General features: G+C 39.2%; 1 pseudogene; it reads left to right on the forward strand.

The window, feature by feature from the left end:
• Window positions 1-3,202: 3,202 nt before the first annotated feature.
• LOC149147405 (late embryogenesis abundant protein D-34-like) lies at window positions 3,203-3,943 on the forward strand (annotated as a pseudogene).
• The last annotated feature ends 18,995 nt before the right edge of the window (window positions 3,944-22,938 follow it).

Genomic DNA, 22,938 nt, shown 5'->3' on the forward strand with positions numbered 1-22,938 from the left:
TTAACAATCCAGCTACAATGAATGTGACAAAAGATAAGGAATGATACTATTTCAATTTAAAAATTTAAGGAATGTTCAAATAACGACATAAGCATTGCAAAATATACTCTACATTAAAGAATGTTAAGGTGACAAGTTATAACTTATACTACTACTATAACATAGAAAACCAAGCCAAAGAGATTTGAAATTATTCTTCAGCTTTAGGGTTTTTCTTATCAAGTAATCTCAATGAAAGACTTACATAAACAATCTTAAGTGGATGTGCTCATTCCAAAAAAGGAGACCAAGATACCAATTCTCAGTGCCTACCTACTCCATAGTAAAGACCATGTAAGCCACCCTCCCTATAACCTTTGGAAACACATCCTGTATACCCTTGTAAGTTGGTTGGATACGAACACGCCTTGTGCCCTTATCTGACTCTATGGTATATGAACTAGTCACATGCAAAACAAGATTCAGAATCATAAACAAATGAGTTGAGGGACATAGAGACTGTAGCGTATTTAATACCTATAATTGTTGGAGGGCATATAAAAAAATTATTTTGAAGATTTTCCTCGGAAAGAGCTCACGGCCTAAGCCTAAATGTTGTATAAGAATTGACCCCCTAGAATTCATTTTTCAATATTCAATGCTTTTCCCACAATATTTCTGCCATAGGCACCCGTAGAAACAACGTCCACCATAGAGACACCATTCTAGTAAATTGTGGTGGGAAGAGTGAGGCCTTCCTTCACAACTTCCTCCATATTGTCCCACATCCTTGCACCGCCTTGGACTGTAATTTTCATTGTGTTCTTGTTGACTCCAATAACAGATGCATAGTTTTCAGTTGAGATAATCAATCCATGGTCTCCAAAAAACATTCGCCTTGACAGGCTACAAGCCAGAGTGCTTACCACTTTGATATTTTGCTTCTTTTTCATAGCCCGGGCTACAACATGTAAGATGTCGGCTTCAGTTTTTGGTTACACAATCTCTGCAGCTCTGTAAATGTTGTGATCATCTGAAATTCCTTGATAATTAAAGATCTGATATCCTTTTCCATTGTTTTTACATTTGAATGACAAAGGAGATAAACGAAATGCCTTGAAGCATAATGGAAAAGCAAAGAGAAATAGAATACTGAGAAGGTTAAGTTTGTGGCCCATCGCTACACAGATTATTTGAGCCCTCCAGCTTGGAAAATTGGTTTTAGGATTTGATATCAATACATTCCTAGCACTGTTACACCACCACACCCACTTCAAAGTCAATGGTGTCCCATTCGGAGCAACAGGTTCCTAAGGGTGAGCTTATAAGCCAAAGTCTCCACATCGATCGAGACTCTTCCCTGAGAGCCAACATTCTGTAGAGCACATGTAGGTGAAGGAGATCGTCAATCTGAGTAACTAGGACGAAGTAATGGGCAAAGTACTGGACATGGTAGGCTTGCATCTCGTTCTTCAGATGTCCGGGTGCTTGAGGCAGATGTTAATTTTTAAGTGGCAAGAAGGACGAAAATAGATGACTTTTATTGGGCAGGGTGAACAGTGTATGCTCAATAAAATCCAGCAAAGAAAACGCCTTTTGACGTAATTAAATCGAAATAAGATTTTACTATTTTATTTATTAAATTCAAATAAGATTATATATTAATCAAATTTAATGCAAAATCATTTACTAAAGTCAACTGAGTCTTTTTTTTTCAAAATAATTTATTAATGTGAATCTGATATTTTCATATTAATTAAATTTAATGTAAAAATAATTTATTAAATTCATTAATTAAAATCATTTAAATAATAAATAGTTAAAGTAATCGTATTTTAATAAATATAATTTAAGCATTTTAATTTTTAAAATTGTTAACAGGTATATTTTTTTATCAATTTTATTAAAAATTTTAGAAAATTTATTAAAAATGTAAACAATAATCATTGAGATGGTATAATTTTAGTGTAATAGAAATTTTAAGGATGTTAAATCCATTTATGTATTGAAATTTATTTTGAATAATGGAAACAATTATAAAAGAAGAATTAAAGAGTAATTTATAAATTAAAACAAATTATCTCATAAAAACATAGAGGTTGGGCAAAATAATCCAACATAAACATAGGTTGATTCATGTTAAATGACAATGAGTTTAGGTTGATGCCATTTAAGAAGAAAACATAAATTGTTTAATAAACTATATTAGAGCAGTTTTAAAGCAAATTCTGAGATAAATCCTTGTTTATCCAAACATGAATACATACATTCAAAGTGTGGAAATGACAAGAGACAAGATTACAATGTTAGGTAAACTTGACTCGAGATAGAGTCAAAGTTGACCAGGGTAAACAGTGATGGTTTTGGGGCACATGGTATTGTGCACCCATAGTATTATGCCCGTGGTATTATATGTAATGGAGCTTATAAAAGGCTGGAAGGACTTCATTGTAATGTAAGACCTGGAGGTGAGCGGTGAAGGCTCACTTGGTCGGATTGGCAAGGGTTTTGGCCAATGTTAATAAGATCTTATTAGGTTGGATTTTTCCCGGATAAACATTTGTGTTTATGTGTTTATGATTGTTGCTGATTATTTTCTTATATATATTCCTCTCGGTAATTATTTATGTTATGCAGTAAATTTCTTAACAATTGGTATCAGAGCCATGGTTAAGGGTTTGGAATTCGGATGTACACCTATGCAGCGAAGGATTTATTTTTGGCTTCAAAACCTAATCTAAATGCAGCCAGAACAAGGTTCTAGAAACACTCAGATAGGCCACTATGCCAATGTTGAATGTGTGAGATGTTGTAGTCGTTGCGGCTAGTTCAAATCAGGCTGAGAGTTGTTTATTGCAGTCTGTGGATCGACTGAGAGAAAATAAGGCGCTGGGTACCTGTGTGTGTTGAGTGCGCATATCCTGTGATCGGTGCAAAAGAAGGTATGCTAGAGAAATGATGTGATTGCTACCACGACTGTGAAAAAAAAAAACGAGATCCCAGTAGGAGCTAAATTATCCAGTGGGATTGACTTCTGAAGACCTGCCTGTGGACAAGGCTGTTACAGCGAAGAACGCGAGGAATATCAAAGAACTGGAAGTAAGTCACACTCAGACTGGGGAAGCTTATCTTGGTGGCATCGGTGATGCCATGGAGGCTGCCATGAGGGTCAATGAACAGGGTGGCATGGGGTTGCGGGCATGACCTGCATATCAGGATCATCATGAGTCAGGGGCAGGCAAGGAGGGATGAAGCGCAAGATCAATTGCCGGAGCCCATAACATATGGAGACATATTTGACGTCAGCGAGAGTCTAGCGGCGCAAGCCATCACTCTGCAAGACGCAGCTTTCATGAAAAGCGCAGAGACGAGGGCGCTTGGCAAAGCATTGAAGGTAGGTGTCACCTGAGTCATGTAGGCGGCAGCCGAGATGAACGCTTGCACTGGCCTAGTGAACAGTCGGGCATAAGACAACATTGTGGGTGAGTAGGGTGTCACTATCGCCGAAGGCCAGCTATCCGGTGTGAACGTCACCACGGAATATGTAGCCGGGCAGGCCATTCACTCCGCCATCTGCCCGACACCCGCAGATTATCCCACGGTGGCTAACGCGGATGTCACCATTGGAGAAGCATTGGAGGCGGCTGCCATGAGAGCAGGTGATAAGCCTATGGAACTAAGCAATGCAGTTGTAGTCCAGGCAGCCGAGCGGCAAGCCACCAGGACTGGCAAGATCTCTAAAGGCAGTGTGGCCTCGGCGGCGCAGTCGGCGGCAGATGTTAATGCACGATTGCCGTATTCGATGAAAACGACCTTGGGAGACGTTCTTTATGTTTCATGGCAGAGACGTGGAGGCCAACAGGAATTGCCTATTCACGGCTTCGCAAAAGGCAATGCAGAAGGCAATGAGGTTGAACACAAACCCGAGGGATTTGGGGCGGAGGACTGTCCAACGTTTCATTGAAAATTATGAGGCAACCGGATCTTCTAAACATGAAGAGTTCGACAGGGCTATTAGGAATCTCTACTGCCCCTATCTTGAGGTCGGATGAGGCGTCCATGTTGTTCAGGAGGTAAAGCTTCTTGCTAGTAAGGCGGATCGCCAGGCTTTAGATGGCCTAAGCGACGACCTCGTCCAAGTTGGCATGCAAAGGGAAATGGTGGCAGAATCGATATACAAAAAGAGGATGTGAAGACATGGAAAAAAATAAAAAAAAATTAATGAAGTCAAAATTATTGCATGTAAATGGGCATACTACTGTAAGACCCGGTAAGGCATGTGTACCCCTGGGTAATCACCGGTAAAGTCTAGGTTAGACCTCGGTGATAGGGGGGATGTCGGGTTAACAATACCTTAGGTAAAAACTCTGAGGGGGGTAAGGGCTAGAGTGAGCCGGATTGTCTCACTTAGTAGGTTTGGCTCGAGTTAGTCAAGAAACCCCAAGTCAAGTTTAAGGAGGGAATTGTTAGGTAAACTTGACTCGAGATAGAGTCAAAGTTGACCAGGGTAAACAGTGATGGTTTTGGGGCACATGGTATTGTGCACCCATAGTATTATGCCTGTGGTATTATATGCAATGGAGCTTATAAAAGGCTGGAAGGACTTCATTGTAATGCAAGACCTGGAGGTGAGCGGTGAAGGCTCACTTGGTCGGATTGGCCAGGGTTTTGGCCAATGTTAATAAGATCTTATTAGGTTGGATTTTTCCCGGATAAACATTTGTGTTTATGTGTTTATGATTGTTGCTGATTATTTTCTTATATATATTCCTCTCGGTAATTATTTATGTTATGTAGTAAATTTCTTAACATACAACATAAGAAAACACATCACCATTGGGATATGACATAGGAATCCTTGTAAATTCACACCTTTGGCGTTTTCATTCACTGGAAAATATCAGAAAAATACAATGCACACAATGTTTCTTCTTCTAAACCCTGACCATCCCTTTTCTTCATCACAATTAAAAAATAAATAGACAAAAAAAAAACATATCCCACCTCTAGGAACTGAATTCCCTAAAATAATTTCAGTTTCTACCTAATGAGCAAATATAGAACTGCTTTTCTGAAAACTAGGAACTATTTGACCAAGGTTTTTCCAAGAAAATTTACATTAAATACAAAGTTTAAATTGATTTTCAAAGTCCTTAGATGCCTCAAAACATTAACCATGACCATAAAAATAAATTACATGAATTTTTGACATAGATTCCACAGTCAAAATATTGACTATGTGGAAGCGCAGTGTCGACACTGCACAACCTCCTAGTCCAGCAAAAACACAACAAAGAAGTGCATCAAATTGATAGTTGATATAGCTCTAGTCACTCCCTGAATTTCTCAATGACTGATACACGTGTGAAATGGTATCGACATCATCAACTTCCCCTTTATAAACCTTCTCTCATTATGCAAATATTCCAACTCTCAAAAATCCACTTACAACAAAAGTGGAATGCCTATATGAAAGCACAACACCCTAATGAAAGTGTAGCACGCAGAGAAACACCAGAGATGAAACTAAAACTATGATGACTATACTGCTTGTGGAACAATATAACCCCCAACACCAATCGAAACAACTGTGTTGGCTTGGCTTGGAATTTACGTCAACCAACCAAGAGCTTGGTAGATGCTACTTCTTACAATCAAGCAAGTGTGGAAACCAAGTCAAACAGAGAACTGGACAATACTTCCGGAGGTGTTAGACTTGATTTTCATGAACAAGGTCCATTCAGAGAGCTGGAGTTCTACCAGTGTGTTGCCAAGTGTTGTAGTGGCTACAACCACCCTCCAAAATTTTTCCTTAGCTTCGTTTTGGAGCCTCCCAACCAACCGTCCTCAGTAGCATGTCTTGCAATGTCAAGTACACAAGATTCAGTGGTTTTCTAGTAGCATGACAGTGTGTGCATGATATCTTGTTGCATTTCCCTCAGAGGCTGCTTCCCTGGACTTGGTCCCACTGTAGGTTGAACAAATCCCTTAAGAAATTGCACAATTCTTGAGGGGAACCAGCCTTCCTTCCAGAAATTGTGCAATCCTGATTGGCAGTTGTTATAGACATTTTTGGGCACTGCAACCCCAATCAAACATGTCCATAAACTAAGGACTCCTAAGTCCCTAAAAGTGTTGTTCCATCCCCTAAAAGAACAAGGTCAGCTGATTACATCATCTCCCAGAAGTTCTCCATGAAAAACTGCTCAGAACTGGTCAAAACTGGATCATCTCACTTGCTCCATGGTCAAAGTACGATGCATCCCACCTAATGCACACGCGAGGTGCAATGCATACTGAAAATCCCTTCTATGGGGTGCGATGGGTGAGAGTGGACAAATGGCAGAGTCAATTTGTGAGGTGGAGGATCATGGAATCTTCCAGAAACTTCTTATGACACTTGCCTCTCTAAATTCACCCAGGGATGAGTAAGAGATCATCAATATCCAAGTGGAATCAAGAACTATCATAGAGAGGACACCAATCAAATCTCAAAAGTTGACTCATCTCCCTGCAATAATCTATATATGGATCCCTCATCCCAGAGATCTAGAGGCTGGAATTTTGTATCTTGTAAGGAAGTGCTGCTGGTTTCTTGGTGTAACATCATAGTGTTGGGTGATCTAAGCTTTTCATGAGGTGAAGAATGGCTTTCTTGCTGAGAGGATGACGCTAGGTTAGAACAATTGGTTGTAATCCTCTTTGCTATTATTGATATTAATAAACCTATTCAAGTTTTCCTCCACATTCTTGTATGATTGATGATGTATGCATTTGTGTGGTCAATATATATCTGGTCCTATATTGTTTGTGATAGTAGATCTCTGTTCTTGGATAGTGTTATGCTGCTTTGATTCCACAGGTGCTCTTTGAAGCTGGGTAGACGAGGAAGCGAGTGGCAAAGATCTATCAGAAGGGAGAGGAATCAAGCAAGGAACCAAGCACAAGACAGAGGTTGGTCTCCTTTGTTCCCCTCTTATCTACTTCTCATAAAGGAAAACAAAAGTAGTTTTAGTTTGTTTGTTTCTAAGATAGCTACCAGTCTTAGTGGGACTAGCAGCTCTGCATAGACACTAGATTTCTCGATAACAAAATGGCGACTCTGCTGGGGATCAAATAGCTTGTTTGCTTTTCTATACTTGTTTGTTTTATAAACTTACAGATGGAGCCTGAAGTCAAGCCAGCTAGCCTTCGAACTGCATTTGCTATGCAAGTGCAAAGTAGACCAATGCTGCTTCAGTCTATCTCCGGGTTTTTTATAACTGAACAATTTATTTGTAAACATCCTAATTGCCCTTGTGGTGGCTCTAATAACCTCCTTAGATCTACCCCTGTGATTTATTTAATGATTATCACTTGCTCGGCCTAAATCCCTGAACTGTGCTGCAAACTGTGATCAAGAACTGGATCAAAAGTCTCGCACTGTACCATCACACCCTCTCTTCAAGGATATCAGTATGCATCGCACTTCCCGTGTTCTGTAGGTGGGATGCATACTGGAATCCCTGTGTAATAGGTGCGATGGTCAGAGAAGGCTAATTTTGCCTCCAGACTTTGGTTTTTATTCACTCTTTTCAGCTCTATTTAGGAGTTTTGCTGTCTGTAGTCAGTATACCTATGTGGAAATCCCCTTCCTTGCCATTATTCCACCTCCATTGTGAAAAGAACTGTAAGTGTTTTTATGTATTGTGAGCCATTTTCAGTTCTCTTTTACAAAGAAGTAGCGTAATTGAACTGTCGTTTCTTGATTTGGAAGTATCGCAAGTGTCGTTTTTAGTCATAGAAGAGAATCCAACTGTTCTTGATAGTCGATTACATTGTTACTCTTGTATTTGATTTGAATTAGTAGTTTTTCAAGTGTCGAAAGCAAGTTTTCCATTCCAAATCGCAAAGTGTCGTCATTGTCTTCATTTTTTCTTGAAAGGAAGCTTGTTAGTAATGTCGCTTTTAAAAATAGTTCAGATTTGCGCTTAGCTTTCTTTTTATCATTTACACATTAAGAAGGCTAAAAACAAATACATGCATGTGCATTTGAATTTATACTGTTTGTTGGTTTGATTTAGGACAGTGCATATAGTGTTTGCTCTTTGCTCTATGTTTAAAGAATATCATCTCTCTTTCTTTAGTAGCTAGGATTTTCATTGCAAAAAGAAGATTAAACGATTGTTTATCATCTTATATTGCATTTTAGGAATTGTATATCTACATCACACGGTGAACCTGAAAGGCAGATTTCTTAAACAAGATCAACTGTAAAATAAATTTAATGAATCTAAAAATGCTTTGGAACCTAACGCACAACATTTAGAAGTCTAGGCTAGAGACGTATTCCGGCGTCGTAAAGCCTGGTAACTGTTGTTTTCATTGCTAGTTGGGTGATTCCTCCACTTTGAGACGACAAGTGCCAGTACAGACATGTGCTCCCACGTACCATTGAGTATATATTGGGAGACCACAAAGGCTATATCCTTTATCCATAGGAAGCTGTGTCTGCTGCCCTATCAATCGCAATGCACTGAACACAGCATTCGGGAAGATTGATTACCGTACCGTAAAAAGTATTCTGCAGTTTTGCGATTGGTTTGGTAATCCCTCTATCTAGATTTCTAGATTAGTCTCTTTCGTTCCTTTTCAGACTCCTTAAAGTAAAAGGTCCATCTGAGCACTTGTCACTTCAAGCTCATTAAAAATTGAAGGCGAGTAGAGTCATCTTTTGTTTTTTCTCGACTCTTAAAAATTGAAAAAACAAGTTGTGTCAAAGCATCTAAAATTTATTTTAATCGGAATAAACATCACCTTTCCTACGTTGGTCTTAGGTTGAGAAAATGGAGTCCACCAACCAAGGATTTCCCCTTGGAGGAAATCCTAGTCCTTTCTCCTCTTGGGGAGATGTTGGTGCAACCCATATGGCCACATTGTCGCTTCCAGGATTGACAATTGGACTGCCTGTATGGCTCTTCTCGACCTCTGTCGTTCAGAACACCATGATTCCTGAGCAGTCAAGCAAGCAACTAGACGATACCAAAGATACCCCCCAACCTTCTACTTCGTCCGATTCTCCCTCTCCTCCTTCCTCTTCACTTGATGAAGCTGGTAAAGCCAAAAATCAAGTAACTAAGAAGGAGAAGAAGGGGAAGGAGAAGAAAGAGAAGAAGAAGAAGGAGCCAAAGGGAAAAAGGGCAACCAGGCATCATCTAGTGAAAATCCACACACTGCACTATCAAAGCCTAAATCTCCATGTGTCATTTGCAAAGGAGATCATTATCATCGAGATTGTCCCTGCATCCCTCGGATCTTAAGGGACTGGTCTCCTCGTTTGCACAATCCGGTGTTAACAACCTCTAATGATCATGTTGAAAGTACACCGTCAAATAGTGAAAGCGAAGCATCGAGATAGAAAAGGAAAAGTAAATTCCCTTGTAAACTGTTGACACCTAATCTTCATGATTGGGGAATTTGTAAAATAAATAAATCAGGAATGTGAACAGTCATCGGAAGATGAACTGAACAATCACTCCTAATGTATAAAACAATAACATACCTATGGAATAATCAGACGAATTAGTTTTTTCTGCTTTTGGAGAGTTACTACCTGGCCTGACATGGTATCAGAGCCAGTCCTAAGAATATGCGTAACTCCCTTCATCTCTGCCACTGCCTCTGTCCTGAAATGATGTTGCACTGCACTGCTCTACCTCTGTCGCTGCCCAGAAATGATGATGCACTGCACTGCTCTGCCTCTGTCGCTGCCCAGAGATGCGTTGGACCCAACGCTCATGGTTGTTAACGTTATCTCACCTAACGCTCTCACCGTTATGAGAGATTCCATGCGCAGCTGGACTGTTGAACGCTGCCTGATCCAGGGTTTTCATCCATCGTTGAACGCTACTTGATCCAGGGTTTTCATCAATCGTTGAATGCTGCCTGATAAGAGTGTGGTATCATCGTTTTGAATGCGCAGTGCATTATAGTTGGTAACGGTGTTTTGTTTATGTTTTGAACGCGCTGTTTGTGTTTGCCTTGAACGCTATTTACCTTGGACGGTGTTTGTATAAGCTCCTATGTGTTTACCACCCGTCGCCATGAATTTTTTTTGAAGAATATGTAAATAGCAAGATAATTGCGGTTTATAGTTTCAATAGCAATATGTCCAATGAATGTTACGAAACATAAAATCATTCCCATTGACAAAAATGTGTAAATAAAGTTGGGACGAGCTGGAGCTCCGTGCAACACCATTTGAATTTGTTCGGTAACATACCACTGCTTATGCATCCACAGCGAATACCAGATCATTGCGATCCCAACGAGGATAAATATGGATTTTATGATCTTTAGAACCCATATTATGCAAGTCCTGTACTGATTGCTCCTCATTTCTCCAATATACTGATGGCCTGAGATGCCCGACATTGCATCCACTCAACACTGGATTTGTTACTCACTGGCCTCTGGGCTCTTAACCCAGAGAGTGAACGTGGCCACCTACTTAATGGAGCTGAATAGCATTTACATTGAAGTTTGAGCCAGGACAGAACCAATCCTAATCACCGTCTTGGTAGTCCACAATGTCCGTGGATACGTGTTGAATTCAAAGTATTGCGCAGTTTATATCATTCAAAGCGTTTGTTGAATTCAAAGTATTGCGCAGTTTATATCATTCAAATCATTTGTTGAATTAAAAGTATTGCGCAATTTATATCATTCAAAGCGTTTATATATCATTCAAAGTATTACGCAGTTTTCAAAGCGTTTTATATATCAAAGCATTTGTGGTATTGCGCGTTTTATATATCATTCAAAACATAGTAGTATTGCACAATTTTTTTTTACCATGAAGAAAATATAGTGCATGAGGCTGTAACGTAAGGAAGTTTTCTTTTCAGCAGAAGTATTTTTTTTACAGAATGCATTCAATCATCTCTATGGTAGGAATAGTTCTCACTGGCAAGGAGAACTATCCTGAATGGTCCCGGATGATAAAACACACCCTCATCTTCAATGAGTTGTGGAAGGGAGTGTGTGTCGGAGAAGGAGACAATGACCCAGTACAGCCTACATCAGACAAAGAGCTTGTCATTTGGGATAACAAGAACAACAAAGCATATGCATTAATTGCAGCATCTGTAAATGAAGAAGTAAGTCGCCATATTTCATCATATTCAACTGCCTTTGAAGCTTTACAAAAGCTCAAAGAACTCTATGATTCACATTCTGCACTTGAAGTTGTTCAGCTCATGATTAAACTCTTCACTCTTGAACTGAAAAATAATGATCCTCTTGCTCTTGCATCTGAAGTAAAATCCATAATGCATGATATCAAATCCACTAAGGTTGAGCTGGATATCCCTCTTATTGCTTTTCTCAAGGCACTCTATCCTACTTACTCCAATTATCTTGAGTCTTTACAAGCAAATGGAAATCTTAAAGATATAACCTTTGACTCTCTTGTGAAAAAGTTTGCTGAAAGAGAGAAAGCCTTTGGAAAGAAGACAGTCCCTGAATCTTCTGAAGAGACTGTTTGCCTTGCTCATAAAGAAAAGCATCCTGCTCAAGATTCTACAAGAGGAAGAGGTGGACGAAGAGGAAGATACTTCAGAGGCAGGGGGGGTAGACATTCTCAAGGAGAAAAAGCAGATCTGCATTGCATTCGCTGCAAACGAAATGGATCAAATGATGCTTCTACATGCAAGCTACCATGGGACAAAATTGAGCAGAAAAGAAACCAGCAGAAAGGTAAAACTGATGATACAGACAAAGGTAAAGCACCTGAATCCGCTCACTATATTGAGGCACAATGTAACATTGGAGTAAATGAAGATTTGTTTAATGCTTCACTTGCTTCTTCGAAAAATGGTTGGTTGCTTGATTCAGGAGCAACCTGTCATATGACTCATAGGAAAGATTTTTTTGAAGATTTCACTGACAATGTTGATGGAGCAGTATACTTTGCAGATCAGTCAAAAATCAAGCCATCAGGGCTTGGCATAATCAGGCTTAAACTGCCTAGTCTTCCAGACTTTCTTCTAGATCATGTTCTATATCTCCCACAGCTCAAGAGAAACTTGCTGTCCTTGGTCCACATCCGCCAGCAAGGTCACTCCATTCATATGTTTGATGGCAAGCTTGAGGTAAGAAAAGCATCTGAGCACTCACTTGTCATGAGGGGAATAGAAGAAGAAAGGCTTCTCAAACTGCAAGGAACCTCTGCTGATGCACAATATTTCTCATATATTTCTCATCATGAAGAAGGTACGCTTCCATCAAGTTTATTATGGCATGCTAGATTTGGACATTTAAACTATGACAGTCTTCGCTTATTGAAGAAAAATGGTGTTGCTGGTTTGCCTACAATTCCTAGGAAACATAAGCAATGTGATGCTTGCATTCTAGGAAAGCATAGCAAACAGTCTTTTCATGATTCACATTCAAGAGCACATAGGAAGCTTGAACTCATTCATTCAGATTTATGTGGTCCAATGCCTGTTTCTTCTGCAAATGGAAATAAATATATCATGACATTTATTGATGATTACACCAGAATGTGTTGGGTTTATTTATTGAAGAACAAATCTGATGCTTTTCAAACATTCAAGAATTTTCATAAATGGATTGAAAATGATGCACAATCTCATATTGGGTCTATTCGCACTGATAATGGAAAAGAATATACATCAAATGAATTTGAAAACTATCTTCGCCAACATGGGATCAAACATCAAACAAATGTACCTTATAATCCCCAACAGAATGGTGTAGCAGAAAGAATGAATAGAACAATTTTGAATATGGTACGATCCATGCTTTTCTTCAAAAATGTAAAGATAATGTTTTGGGCTGATGTTGTTCTATGTGTTGCATATATAAAGAATAGATGTCCATCTAATGCTATAAGAAACAAGACTCCTTATGAATTGTGGTATGGACATGTTCCTTCGGTAAAACATCTCAGGATCTTTGGTTCCACCTGTTATGCTTTGATACCAAAGGTACATAGAAACAAACTTGGTGCTAGAAGTCGTAAGTGTATCTTCCTGGGGTATTCAAACACCTCTAAAGCATACCGCCTCTATGATGAAGTAAATAAAAAGTTTGTTGTATCTAGAGATGTCATTTTTCTTGAATCATCCAAATCTGACAATGTTGCTGAGCGGCAACTTGATCGCTTGGATAGATTCGCAAAAACGAAATAATTTCAAGAATTTGATAATCAGATTCCACATCTTGAGAGGGGGATTCCTATACTAGAACAACATGTGGAATCTTCTTCTAAAGAACAATCTCCCCTGCATGAAACTCCAACAACAGATGATGCTTTAAGTGATGTAATTGATAGAATTGGGAGACTCAATCTTGATTCAGTCCCAACTCAATCAACAGAGCAGCCTGGACCATCTCAGAAAGGTCCCCCAAAATGGCTGACAAAGACACTTGAAAGTGTTCATCCTGATGAAATTGGAAAAACAGGAACCAGAAATTCAAACCGACAAAATGGAGGTGATGTAGATGACTCTAATTCACCTGTTGATATGGATGTTACTTATGATTGTGAATTGAACTTGTCTACATATTTTGAACCAACTTCCTTCAAAGAAGCTGCTTCTCATGATGAATGGAAAGAAGCGATGAAAAAGGAGTATGATGCCCTCATAAAGAATGGCACTTGGAAGCTGGTTGATCCTCCATTTGGAACCAAACCAATTGGCTGCAAGTGGGTCTACAAGAACAAATACAAAGTTGATGGATCACTTGACAAGAACAAAGCTAGGCTTGTGGAAAAAGGTTTTGCACAGAAGGAAGGGGTCGATTATGAGGAAACTTTTTCCCCCACAGCAAAATGGGCCACCATCCGGACACTCTTTGCACTAGCAGCTCAGAACGGTTGGAAAGTCCATCAAATGGATGTAAAAACTGCATTCTTGAATGAAGATCTAAAAGAGAATGTTTTTATGTCCCAGCCTGAAGGATTTGTTGTGAAAGGACATGAACAAAAAGTATGCAAACTTGTGAAGTCCTTGTATGGCCTCAAACAAGCACTACGAGCCTGGTATGAAAAAGTAACTGAGCATCTTCTGAAACTCAACTTCAATCATTTTGATCTTGATGATGCAACTTTATTTGTCAAGAAAGTTGGCAAAATAGTTGTGTATCTTGTGGTATATGTAGATGATCTTTTAATGACAGGGAACAATGAAAGCTACATTGCATCCATAAAGAAGGAATTAGGGAAAAGTTTTGAAACGACTGATTTGGGCTATGTCCATTACTATCTTGGCATTGAAGTAACCCAACATCCAAAATCCATATTTCTTTCTCAAAAGAAATACATTGGAGATTTGTTAAATAGATTTGGCATGATAGAGTTCAATCCTCTTTCTACTCCAATGGAACAAAACTTAAATCTCACATCTATTGAAGGAAAGGAATTTGAGGATGCAACAAAGTATAGACAGCTTGTAGGAAGTCTCATCTACCTCACTACTACCAGACCAGACATTTCATTTACTATTGGAATCCTCTCCAGGTTCATGCAAAAGCCTTGTGAGGGACATTGGTCTGCTGTAAAAAGAGTTCTAAGGTACTTGAAGGGAACTCAAGACCTTGGAATCAAGTATACACAGGTGGACGAATTCAGCTTGATTGGATACTCTGATTCAGACTTCGATGGAGACAAAGAAACTGGGGTATCTACTTCAGGATATGCTGTGAGTCTTGGATTAGGAGTTGTCTCCTGGAGATCGCGCAAACAATTAGTTCCAGCAGATTCCACAACTGAAGCAGAATACGTGGCAGCAGCTGAAGCAACGAAATAAATTGTGTGGCTCAGGAAAATTCTTGAATATTTGCAGGTAAAACAAGTACAATCAACTTCACTCATGATTGATAACACCTCTGCAATAAAGTTGGCCAAGAATCCAAAGTTCCATGATCGAACAAAGCATATCAATACTAAATATCATCTGATTCGACATCATGTTGAGGCCAAAACAATCCATCTCCGTCATTGTTCCACAAATGAGCAAATTGCAGACATCTTCACCAAAGCACTTGGAAAGGAAAAGCTTGAACGATTTAGAATGATGCTTGGACTCACCAACATCCCTTTAGATTAAGGGGGGAATGTTGACACCTAATCTTCATGATTGGGGAATTTGTAAAATAAATAAATAAGGAATGTGAACAGTCATCGGAAGATGAACTGAACAATCACTCCTAATGTATAAAACAATAACATACCTATGGAATAATCAGACGGATCAGTTTTTTCTGCCTTTGGAGAGTTACTACCTGGCCTTACATAAACTGTGTGAAGGCGATCACGCCGTCCACCATTGTCCCTTCCTAGATGAGGCTAAAAGAGTTTTGGACGACCGTCCGGTTTCACCATTATGTCTTCCTCCTGGATATAAGAAACTCTTTCCAAGTCCATCACTAGTTGAAAATTCGACTGACACACCATTGTGGTCAGTCAAAGCGTCTATCATTGAAGATAAACCATCTGAATTCACACCAGATGAAAGTCAAAAGTTCGAGGCGGCAGTTGACCTGATCTTGCCTTCAGAAGGTCCATCTTTAGATGATACAGTCACCGGAGAGAACAAGAATGACACCGTTCAAATTCTCTTCGTAAACACAGACTCCGATGAACATGGGGGTAGTCTGCCCGTTCCTTTACCGCAGGAAGGAAGTTCGTTAGAGTCATATCCGACCGTCTATTTGGTCCCACCTCCAAGCAACCTAGTTGTTTCCTTCGATTGGAATCTACTAGGCAGACCCTGTTTACCGACTAGTGTACCATTTCGAATCATTGCACAAATATACAGAATGGTCATGGCTGGTACCATCATAGGTGAAGGGGCTTCTGTGAGTATCCTTTCCTCAACTGCTTGGAAAGCTCTTGGTTCGCCATCGCTTTTTCCTGAGATGAGAAATCTAATAGGCTTTGACAAAGGAACCAGTCGACCGTTAGGGATCCTTCCCAATGTGCCGATAACATTGAGAAGGAAAACCATTCACATGAACATAATGGTAGTCCAAAGACCCCTAGATTATAATCTACTCCTTGGATGTGACTATATTTATTGCATGGGAGCCATTGTCTCCTCGCTCTTTAGAGTAATGTGTTTTCCGCATGAAGGAAGAGTGGTCAAGCTCGTATACCAGCTTTCATTCCCCGGCTCACACATAGAAAATAGTCAAATACCATCCCTAAATGGTCTTTTCATGCAAGGAATATCTCGTCAATCCCCGGTCCGTCCACCTGATGAGCGCGAGTGATTCGGGAGGACATGACTGAAACCCAGGGGCATGCACCCTGGTCTGTTTCGGCAGGAAAAACTTGGGCATAGGGTAGATTTCCATGAAGGATATATGACTGGTTTGATGTGGGATTAGACCAGAATAATATACCTCTGTCAGAAGGTAGGCCTTTCCCGATAGAACAAATGTTTTGTCTGCAAATTGAGGGGTAACCTGGAAAAGGTAGGCCTTTCCCAATAAAACAAATGTTTTGTCTGCAAATTGAGGGGTAACCTGGGAAACTCTACTTCACTATAACTAAGGGCATGCAAGCGAAGAGTGACCATTTATTTTTTAAATTTGTAGGTCCTCTAACCCTTTAAACTCATAGGATTGGTCGTTTCCTAACTTGCATAAAGAAAGGATGCGGGGCAAAGCTGTGTAACGTGCAAGCTCCATAAAAAATGGTATCTTAGATGAGACATCCTTATTATACGACTGGATCGAGAAGTTTTTATGTGGAGTTCAAGCTCGTTAAAAATTAATCATAAGCAATGAGAAAATCCCCAGAGTTTAAGCTCATTCATTAAAAAATGAACCAATTTCCGGTAAATAACCATCGTGAATGTATTATCATCAAACTTTGAGCCTTGGTCGTGTTCTCATCATCACCTCCACTCTGTTTTGGCCGATCATTCACCTCAATTTGATTGTTTACCCTTTTTGAGGAGCAGCTACGAAGAGTGATCCTGTTAGCCATCCTTGTGACACTGCCATGATCGGAAAATTCCAAACCTTACCTGGAATTATCTGCTACCCGAATTTATCACTCGTTCCTCGAAAAACGAGTCTCCTTTAAGCTCTTTTCATCTAACTCGTAAAATATAAAAATATTGCTGAGTAATTGTCCTCTCCAGCTCGTTAAAGTGACCGGAAGTGCTATCCCTCCTCTAGATTTTAATCTTTTTGGACCGAGGGATTATTACACAAAAAGATCGAGCGCTTGTTTTGTTCGGCTCGTTAAAATTACCGAAAATTCATCCCTTTTGTATTATTTTATACTTTTTCAGACTTAAGGGATTATAAGATGAAAAAGGATTATTGGAGTTTTCTTTACGTCCCTTTCAGACTCTCTAAAATTGGAAAGGACCGAGTTATCTTTGTCGTTAAACTCATTAAAACTGAATAGTGACAAACTTGTCCATACAGACTAGAACGAGTTTCACTATCACTAGGCTCGTTAAAACATAGCGATGGGTTTTCAAAGTGCGATGCATCCCACCTAATGCACATGGGAGGTGCGATGCATACTAAAAAGCCCTTCTATGGGGTGCGATGGGCAAGAGTGGACAAATGGCAGAGTCAATTTGCGAGGTGGAGGATCATGGAATCTTCCAGAAACTTCTCCTGTGACACTTGCCTCTCTGAATTCGCCCAGGGATGAGTAAGAGATCATCAATCTCCAAGTGGAATCAAGAAATATCAGAGAGAGGAAATTAATCAAATCTTAGAAGCTGACTCACCTCCCTGCAATCATCTATATATGGATCCCTCATCCCAGAGATCTAGAGGCTGGAATTTTGTATCTTGTAAGGAAGTGTTGTTGGTTTCTTGGTGTAACATCATAGTGTTGGGTGATCTAAGCTTTTCATGAGGTGAAGAAGGGCTTTCTTGCTAAGAGGATGACGCTGGGTCAGAACAATTGGTTGTAATCCTCTTTGCTATTCTTGATATTAATAAAGCTATTCAAGTTTTCCTCCACATTCTTGTATGATTGATGATATATGCATTTGTGTGGTCAATATATATCTGGTCCTATATTGTTTGTGATAGTAGATCTCTGTTCTTGGATAGTGTTATGCTGCTTTGATTCCACAGGTGCTCTTTGAAGCTGGGTAGACGAGGAAGCGAGTGGCAAAGATATATCAGAACGGAGAGGAATCAAGCAAGGAACCAAGCACAAGATAGAGGTTGGTCTCCTTTGTTCCCCTCTTATCTACTTCTCATAAAGGAAAATAAAAGTAGTTTTAGTTTGTTTGTTTCTAAGATAACTACCAGTCTTAGTGGGACTAGCAACTCTACATAGACACTAGATTTCCCAATAACAGTAGTTTGCTTGCCTCAGGAATTGTGCAATTCTACCTATCATCCTTCCCTGGAAAAACTGCATAATCCAGCCTAGCAGGACTGCTTGGCCCATAAATTGCACAATTCTGGGTAGCAGTCAGCTGGTTAGCCTAGAAATTGCGTAATCCTTCTGGGCACACAACCCAACTTCCTCCTAGAAACTGCACAAAGTATTCCATCAATCAAGCAGCCTATTGCATGTGCCATCGGGTTGATCGGTTCCACTCGGGACCGAGAAAATTTGACTTGCATGCATGGGCTGCTTTTTCCCAAAATAGAAAAAAGAAACATGCAAAAATCATCCCTAGATTTTAGGGATCTATTTTTAGAAGCTGGAGGTTACATGCAAAGATCGTTTTAGAATCTTTCCTCCAAGTATCACGTTTTCCAAGATTTGTGGCATGCGCGCCATGAGCCTCAAAATTATTTATTTGACACTTCAGAGCTCACTTCTTCACATTGATCCTGTAGCTCTGACATCCTACAACACATCTAGGAGTCTTTGACACATCCAACTCAACTATTTTTGGGTAAGTCCTCTCAATTTGTCTTTTGCAGCTTTTATATCACTTTTTGTGTTTTGGCTGGTGTGAGTGCTGTTTGCTTGATTTCTGTGAATGATTGTTGTCATTTGCATGCATATTAGCTTATACTAGCACCATTTCAGTTTTCGTTAGCATCTCACTACTATTGCATGCATGACATTGTTTTGCACAAACGATCTCTGATACGGCGACTCACTTCACCCATGTTCATGTTGTTCCATTTTCTGAATCTTTCATTCATCTTTTGCATGCATGATCATTCACTTCTATTTACACTCTATTGTGGAGGTAAATCCTCTCTGTGGACAGAGACGATCCCTACTAGCCCAGACCGGGTCTAGCAACAATCACACAATGCTATCACGCATGTTCCTAATTGCAAATACAAAGTAGATGGTGAGAACCTACTTGGATTCCAACGCTAGTGTTCGTAGAAGAGATGTCGCCCTCGTTCCTTTGCTTTGGCCGGTCATGATCCCCACGATCTCCATGATTGGACACCTGCACATGCAAAGAACACCACGAAAACAAGCATAAAATCTAGTAGTTACAATTATATATCAGTCAGAAAAGATATAACTCAACATCAAACATGAAACAATGAGAGTGGAACCATAATGATAGTCGTCTATTATTAATAAGTAACAAAGAAGAATACAACCATTGTTCTGACGTCAAATCCTCCTTTGGCTGGGTGATCAGCTACACAATAATGGCAGAAGTGTCCTCAGACACGTAATTTTATTAATCAGAAAAAAAATAATTACATAATTGATTTTGCAAGAGTTTACACCTGAACAACCAAACACTCTTGCAATGAGCTATTTATAAGCTCCATGTCCTAACTACCTCTAATTATGGAGCACTTATTAAATAACAAGTGTCCATTTACAATAAATGCTATTCAAACCAACTAGCTAACTAATCTCCTATAATAGAGCCTAAGATACGACACATTTGGAGAGTCATATCTTGTTACAACAATATACTAATTCTAATTGTCTCTAAAATAATTAATCATTCTAGAATAATTATTAATTTAATCTCTTAAATTAATAATTATTTTATTTCAATTTTATAACCTATGATAATAAAGTATTTTTGGATCATCTAACATTCCCCCCTATGATCGAAAGATACATTACAACAGATACCAAGTTCATCCCTGAACTTAGTAAATTTTATTCTGCCAAGCGGTTTTGTGAAAATGTCGGAGATCTGATCTTCGGAAGGACAATAAACTGGTTTGAGGACATCTTTGGCAATGAGCGATCTGATATGATGATACTTGGTGTCCACATGCTTTGTCTTTGAATGAAAAACTGGGTTCTTGGCAAGTTTGATGGTTGACTGGCTGTCAATGAACAATGATGTAGCTTCTCCCTGAGAAATGCCCAAGTCCTGCAAAATTCGGCGCAACCAAACAATTTCACATGCTTCTTCCCATGCTAAAATGTACTCTGCTTCTGCTGAAGAAGTGGCCGCAGTAGCTTGTTTCTTACAACTCCAAGATACTGCTGCTGACCCCATGTTCATTAAATAACCTGATGTTGATGCTCGATCATCAATACTCCCAGCAAAGTCGGCATCAGAATATCCACCAAGTACAAAATGTTTAGTATTTGTATAAAGAAGACCAAAATCTTTTGTTCCTTGGATATGTCGAAGAACTCTTTTGGCTGCATTCCAGTGGCTGTCTTGTGGTTCCTGCATAAAACATGAAAGAATACTGACTGCATAAGATAGATCAGGACGAGTATTGGTCAAATAAATCAAGCTGCCAATCAACTGTCTGTAAGTTGTACTGTCCACCTTTTCCCCCCCTTCAAATTTTGAAAGTTTCAAGTTTTGCTCCATGGGGGTGAGAACGGGCTTACAATCTTGCATGCCAAATCACTGAAGAACCTCTGCGGCATACTTACTCTGAGAAATGAAAATATGATGTGGATGTTGGAAGACTTCAACTCCAAGATAGTAGTGAAGTAATCCCAAATCTGTCATCTTAAAACCTGCATGTAACTCCTTTTTTACCTGTGCAATATGATCATCATGATTGCCAGTGATGATCAAATCATCTACATACATAACAAGAATTACCAAATATTTTCCCTTTTGTCACACATACAAAGTATCATCAGATTCACTTCGTTGAAAACCAACTTTCTTAAGGTATTCGTCCATCTTTGCATACCAGGCTCGGGGAGCTTGTTTCAACCCATATAAAGCCTTGATCAATTTGCAGACTTTATGTTCTTGTCCTTCCACTTCAAAACCTGGTGGTTGGGTCATATACACTTCCTCCTATAAATCCCCGTTGAGAAAAGCACTTTTCACATCCATTTGATGAACTTTCCATCCTTTTTGAGCGGCCAATGCAAGTGTTAATCGGATGGTGTTCCATTTAGCTGTTGGAGGTTTTGTATCATGTGCTGAGTTGACCCGGAATCCAAGATCCAGGCATCTTCATAGTCACTTCTAAGATGAGATGAAATTTGTGATGCTGGTGAGGAAGTAAAAACATATTCTGAGCTGTCTTCATCTTGATCATTTGCAAATTGTGTTGAATGCTGCTGAAACTTGGGAATTCTACTAAGTGAAGTTCGACAATCTTCAACATAATGGCCAAATTTGTTACATCTTCGACATACAATTTGACTTAAGTCTCTTCCTCGTCCAGAAGATTGTCCTTTGCGTCTGATTTGACCTCTATTCGGAGATTGTCCTCTACCTTGACTATTATATCCTTGTCCTTGAAAATTGCCTCTTCCTTGGTTGTTTCCTCTACCTTGAAAATTATTTCTTCCTCCTCTGTTAAAATTGTTGCCTCTACTTTGGCTTCGACCTCGATTATGTGTTGCTTGATTCTGATTCCATCGGCCTCTTCCTCGAGAACTATCTGCTGAAGACTTACTTGTGCTGGCTTCTGTGAGAAAAACATCTTCACCAACTTTCTTCTTCTTCCCAAAAGTTTTATCATGCTGACTTAACATTTCACAAAGTTCATCAAACTTTAGTTTTTCTAATTTCCCAGTTACTTGTAAAGTTTCTAAAAAATGCGTATAGGAAGAAGGAAGCCCAACAATTACAATTGTGACCATAAAGCTATCATCAATTGCGGGAAAACCAGCATTAATAATTTCCTGCTTAATATTCTTAAGTCTGGAGAGATATTCAAGAATATCACCATCTTCAGTTAATTTTTGTTGCAACAATTTTAACTATAGATCAACCTTCTTTGATTCTGGCTGAGTATCAAAGAGGTCTTTAAAAGTTTTCAAGGCAGTCCATGCATCTGTGGCATTCTCTATATGTACATACATTTCATCATTCACAGATGATTTAATAAGAGCTAAGGCTTTAGCATTCTTGATTTCCCATTTTGCCAGTGGATCTGCATCTGTGGGTTTATTCGGCTTTACATCTCCATCACATATTCCTTGCCATAATTCATTGTAAATGAGTGTGCTTTCAATAAGATGATGCCACGTTTTATAAGATTTAGTGCCCTCAAGTTTTTCGGAATCAGAAAATAATTTAATCAACTTAGACATTTTTATCGTTGAAGAGACGCACCAAGAAGCAGAACAGAAGGTACAAGATAGTCAACACAACACACCACGCAAAAAACACGATCTATCGGGGCTTGGCCTTGACCGTCGAATAGTCGTCAAAACAGGAGAATATTGACTGAGCTTTGCACTTGGCTCTAGTCAATTTCTCTAATTTTTACAGGGCAACTTTCAAAATTTGACTTTTTACAACGGTGCTTTTGCACAATCTGGTAAAAAAATTTACCCCCCCTCAAAGTAAAATTACTTTGAGTTACAAATATGATGATCCCAATTAAAAAAATAGCTTCTTAAAAACAAATTATCAAACACACCTTATCTCTCCAAGTTACAAATAAAACTCCTTATTACTCCAAAAAATTTCAAAACATCACCCTTATTACTCCAATTACATAAAATGATTATACCGCATCTCACCCAATTACAAATTACAAACTATATATTACAAAACCTTATCTCTCCAAATTACAAACCATTAA

Source organism: Pinus tabuliformis, chromosome 9 (assembly GCF_031772625.1).
Source record: "Pinus tabuliformis cultivar Carrire ecotype Pingquan chromosome 9, CPIR1, whole genome shotgun sequence".
NCBI classification, from domain to species: Eukaryota; Viridiplantae; Streptophyta; class Pinopsida; order Pinales; family Pinaceae; genus Pinus; species Pinus tabuliformis.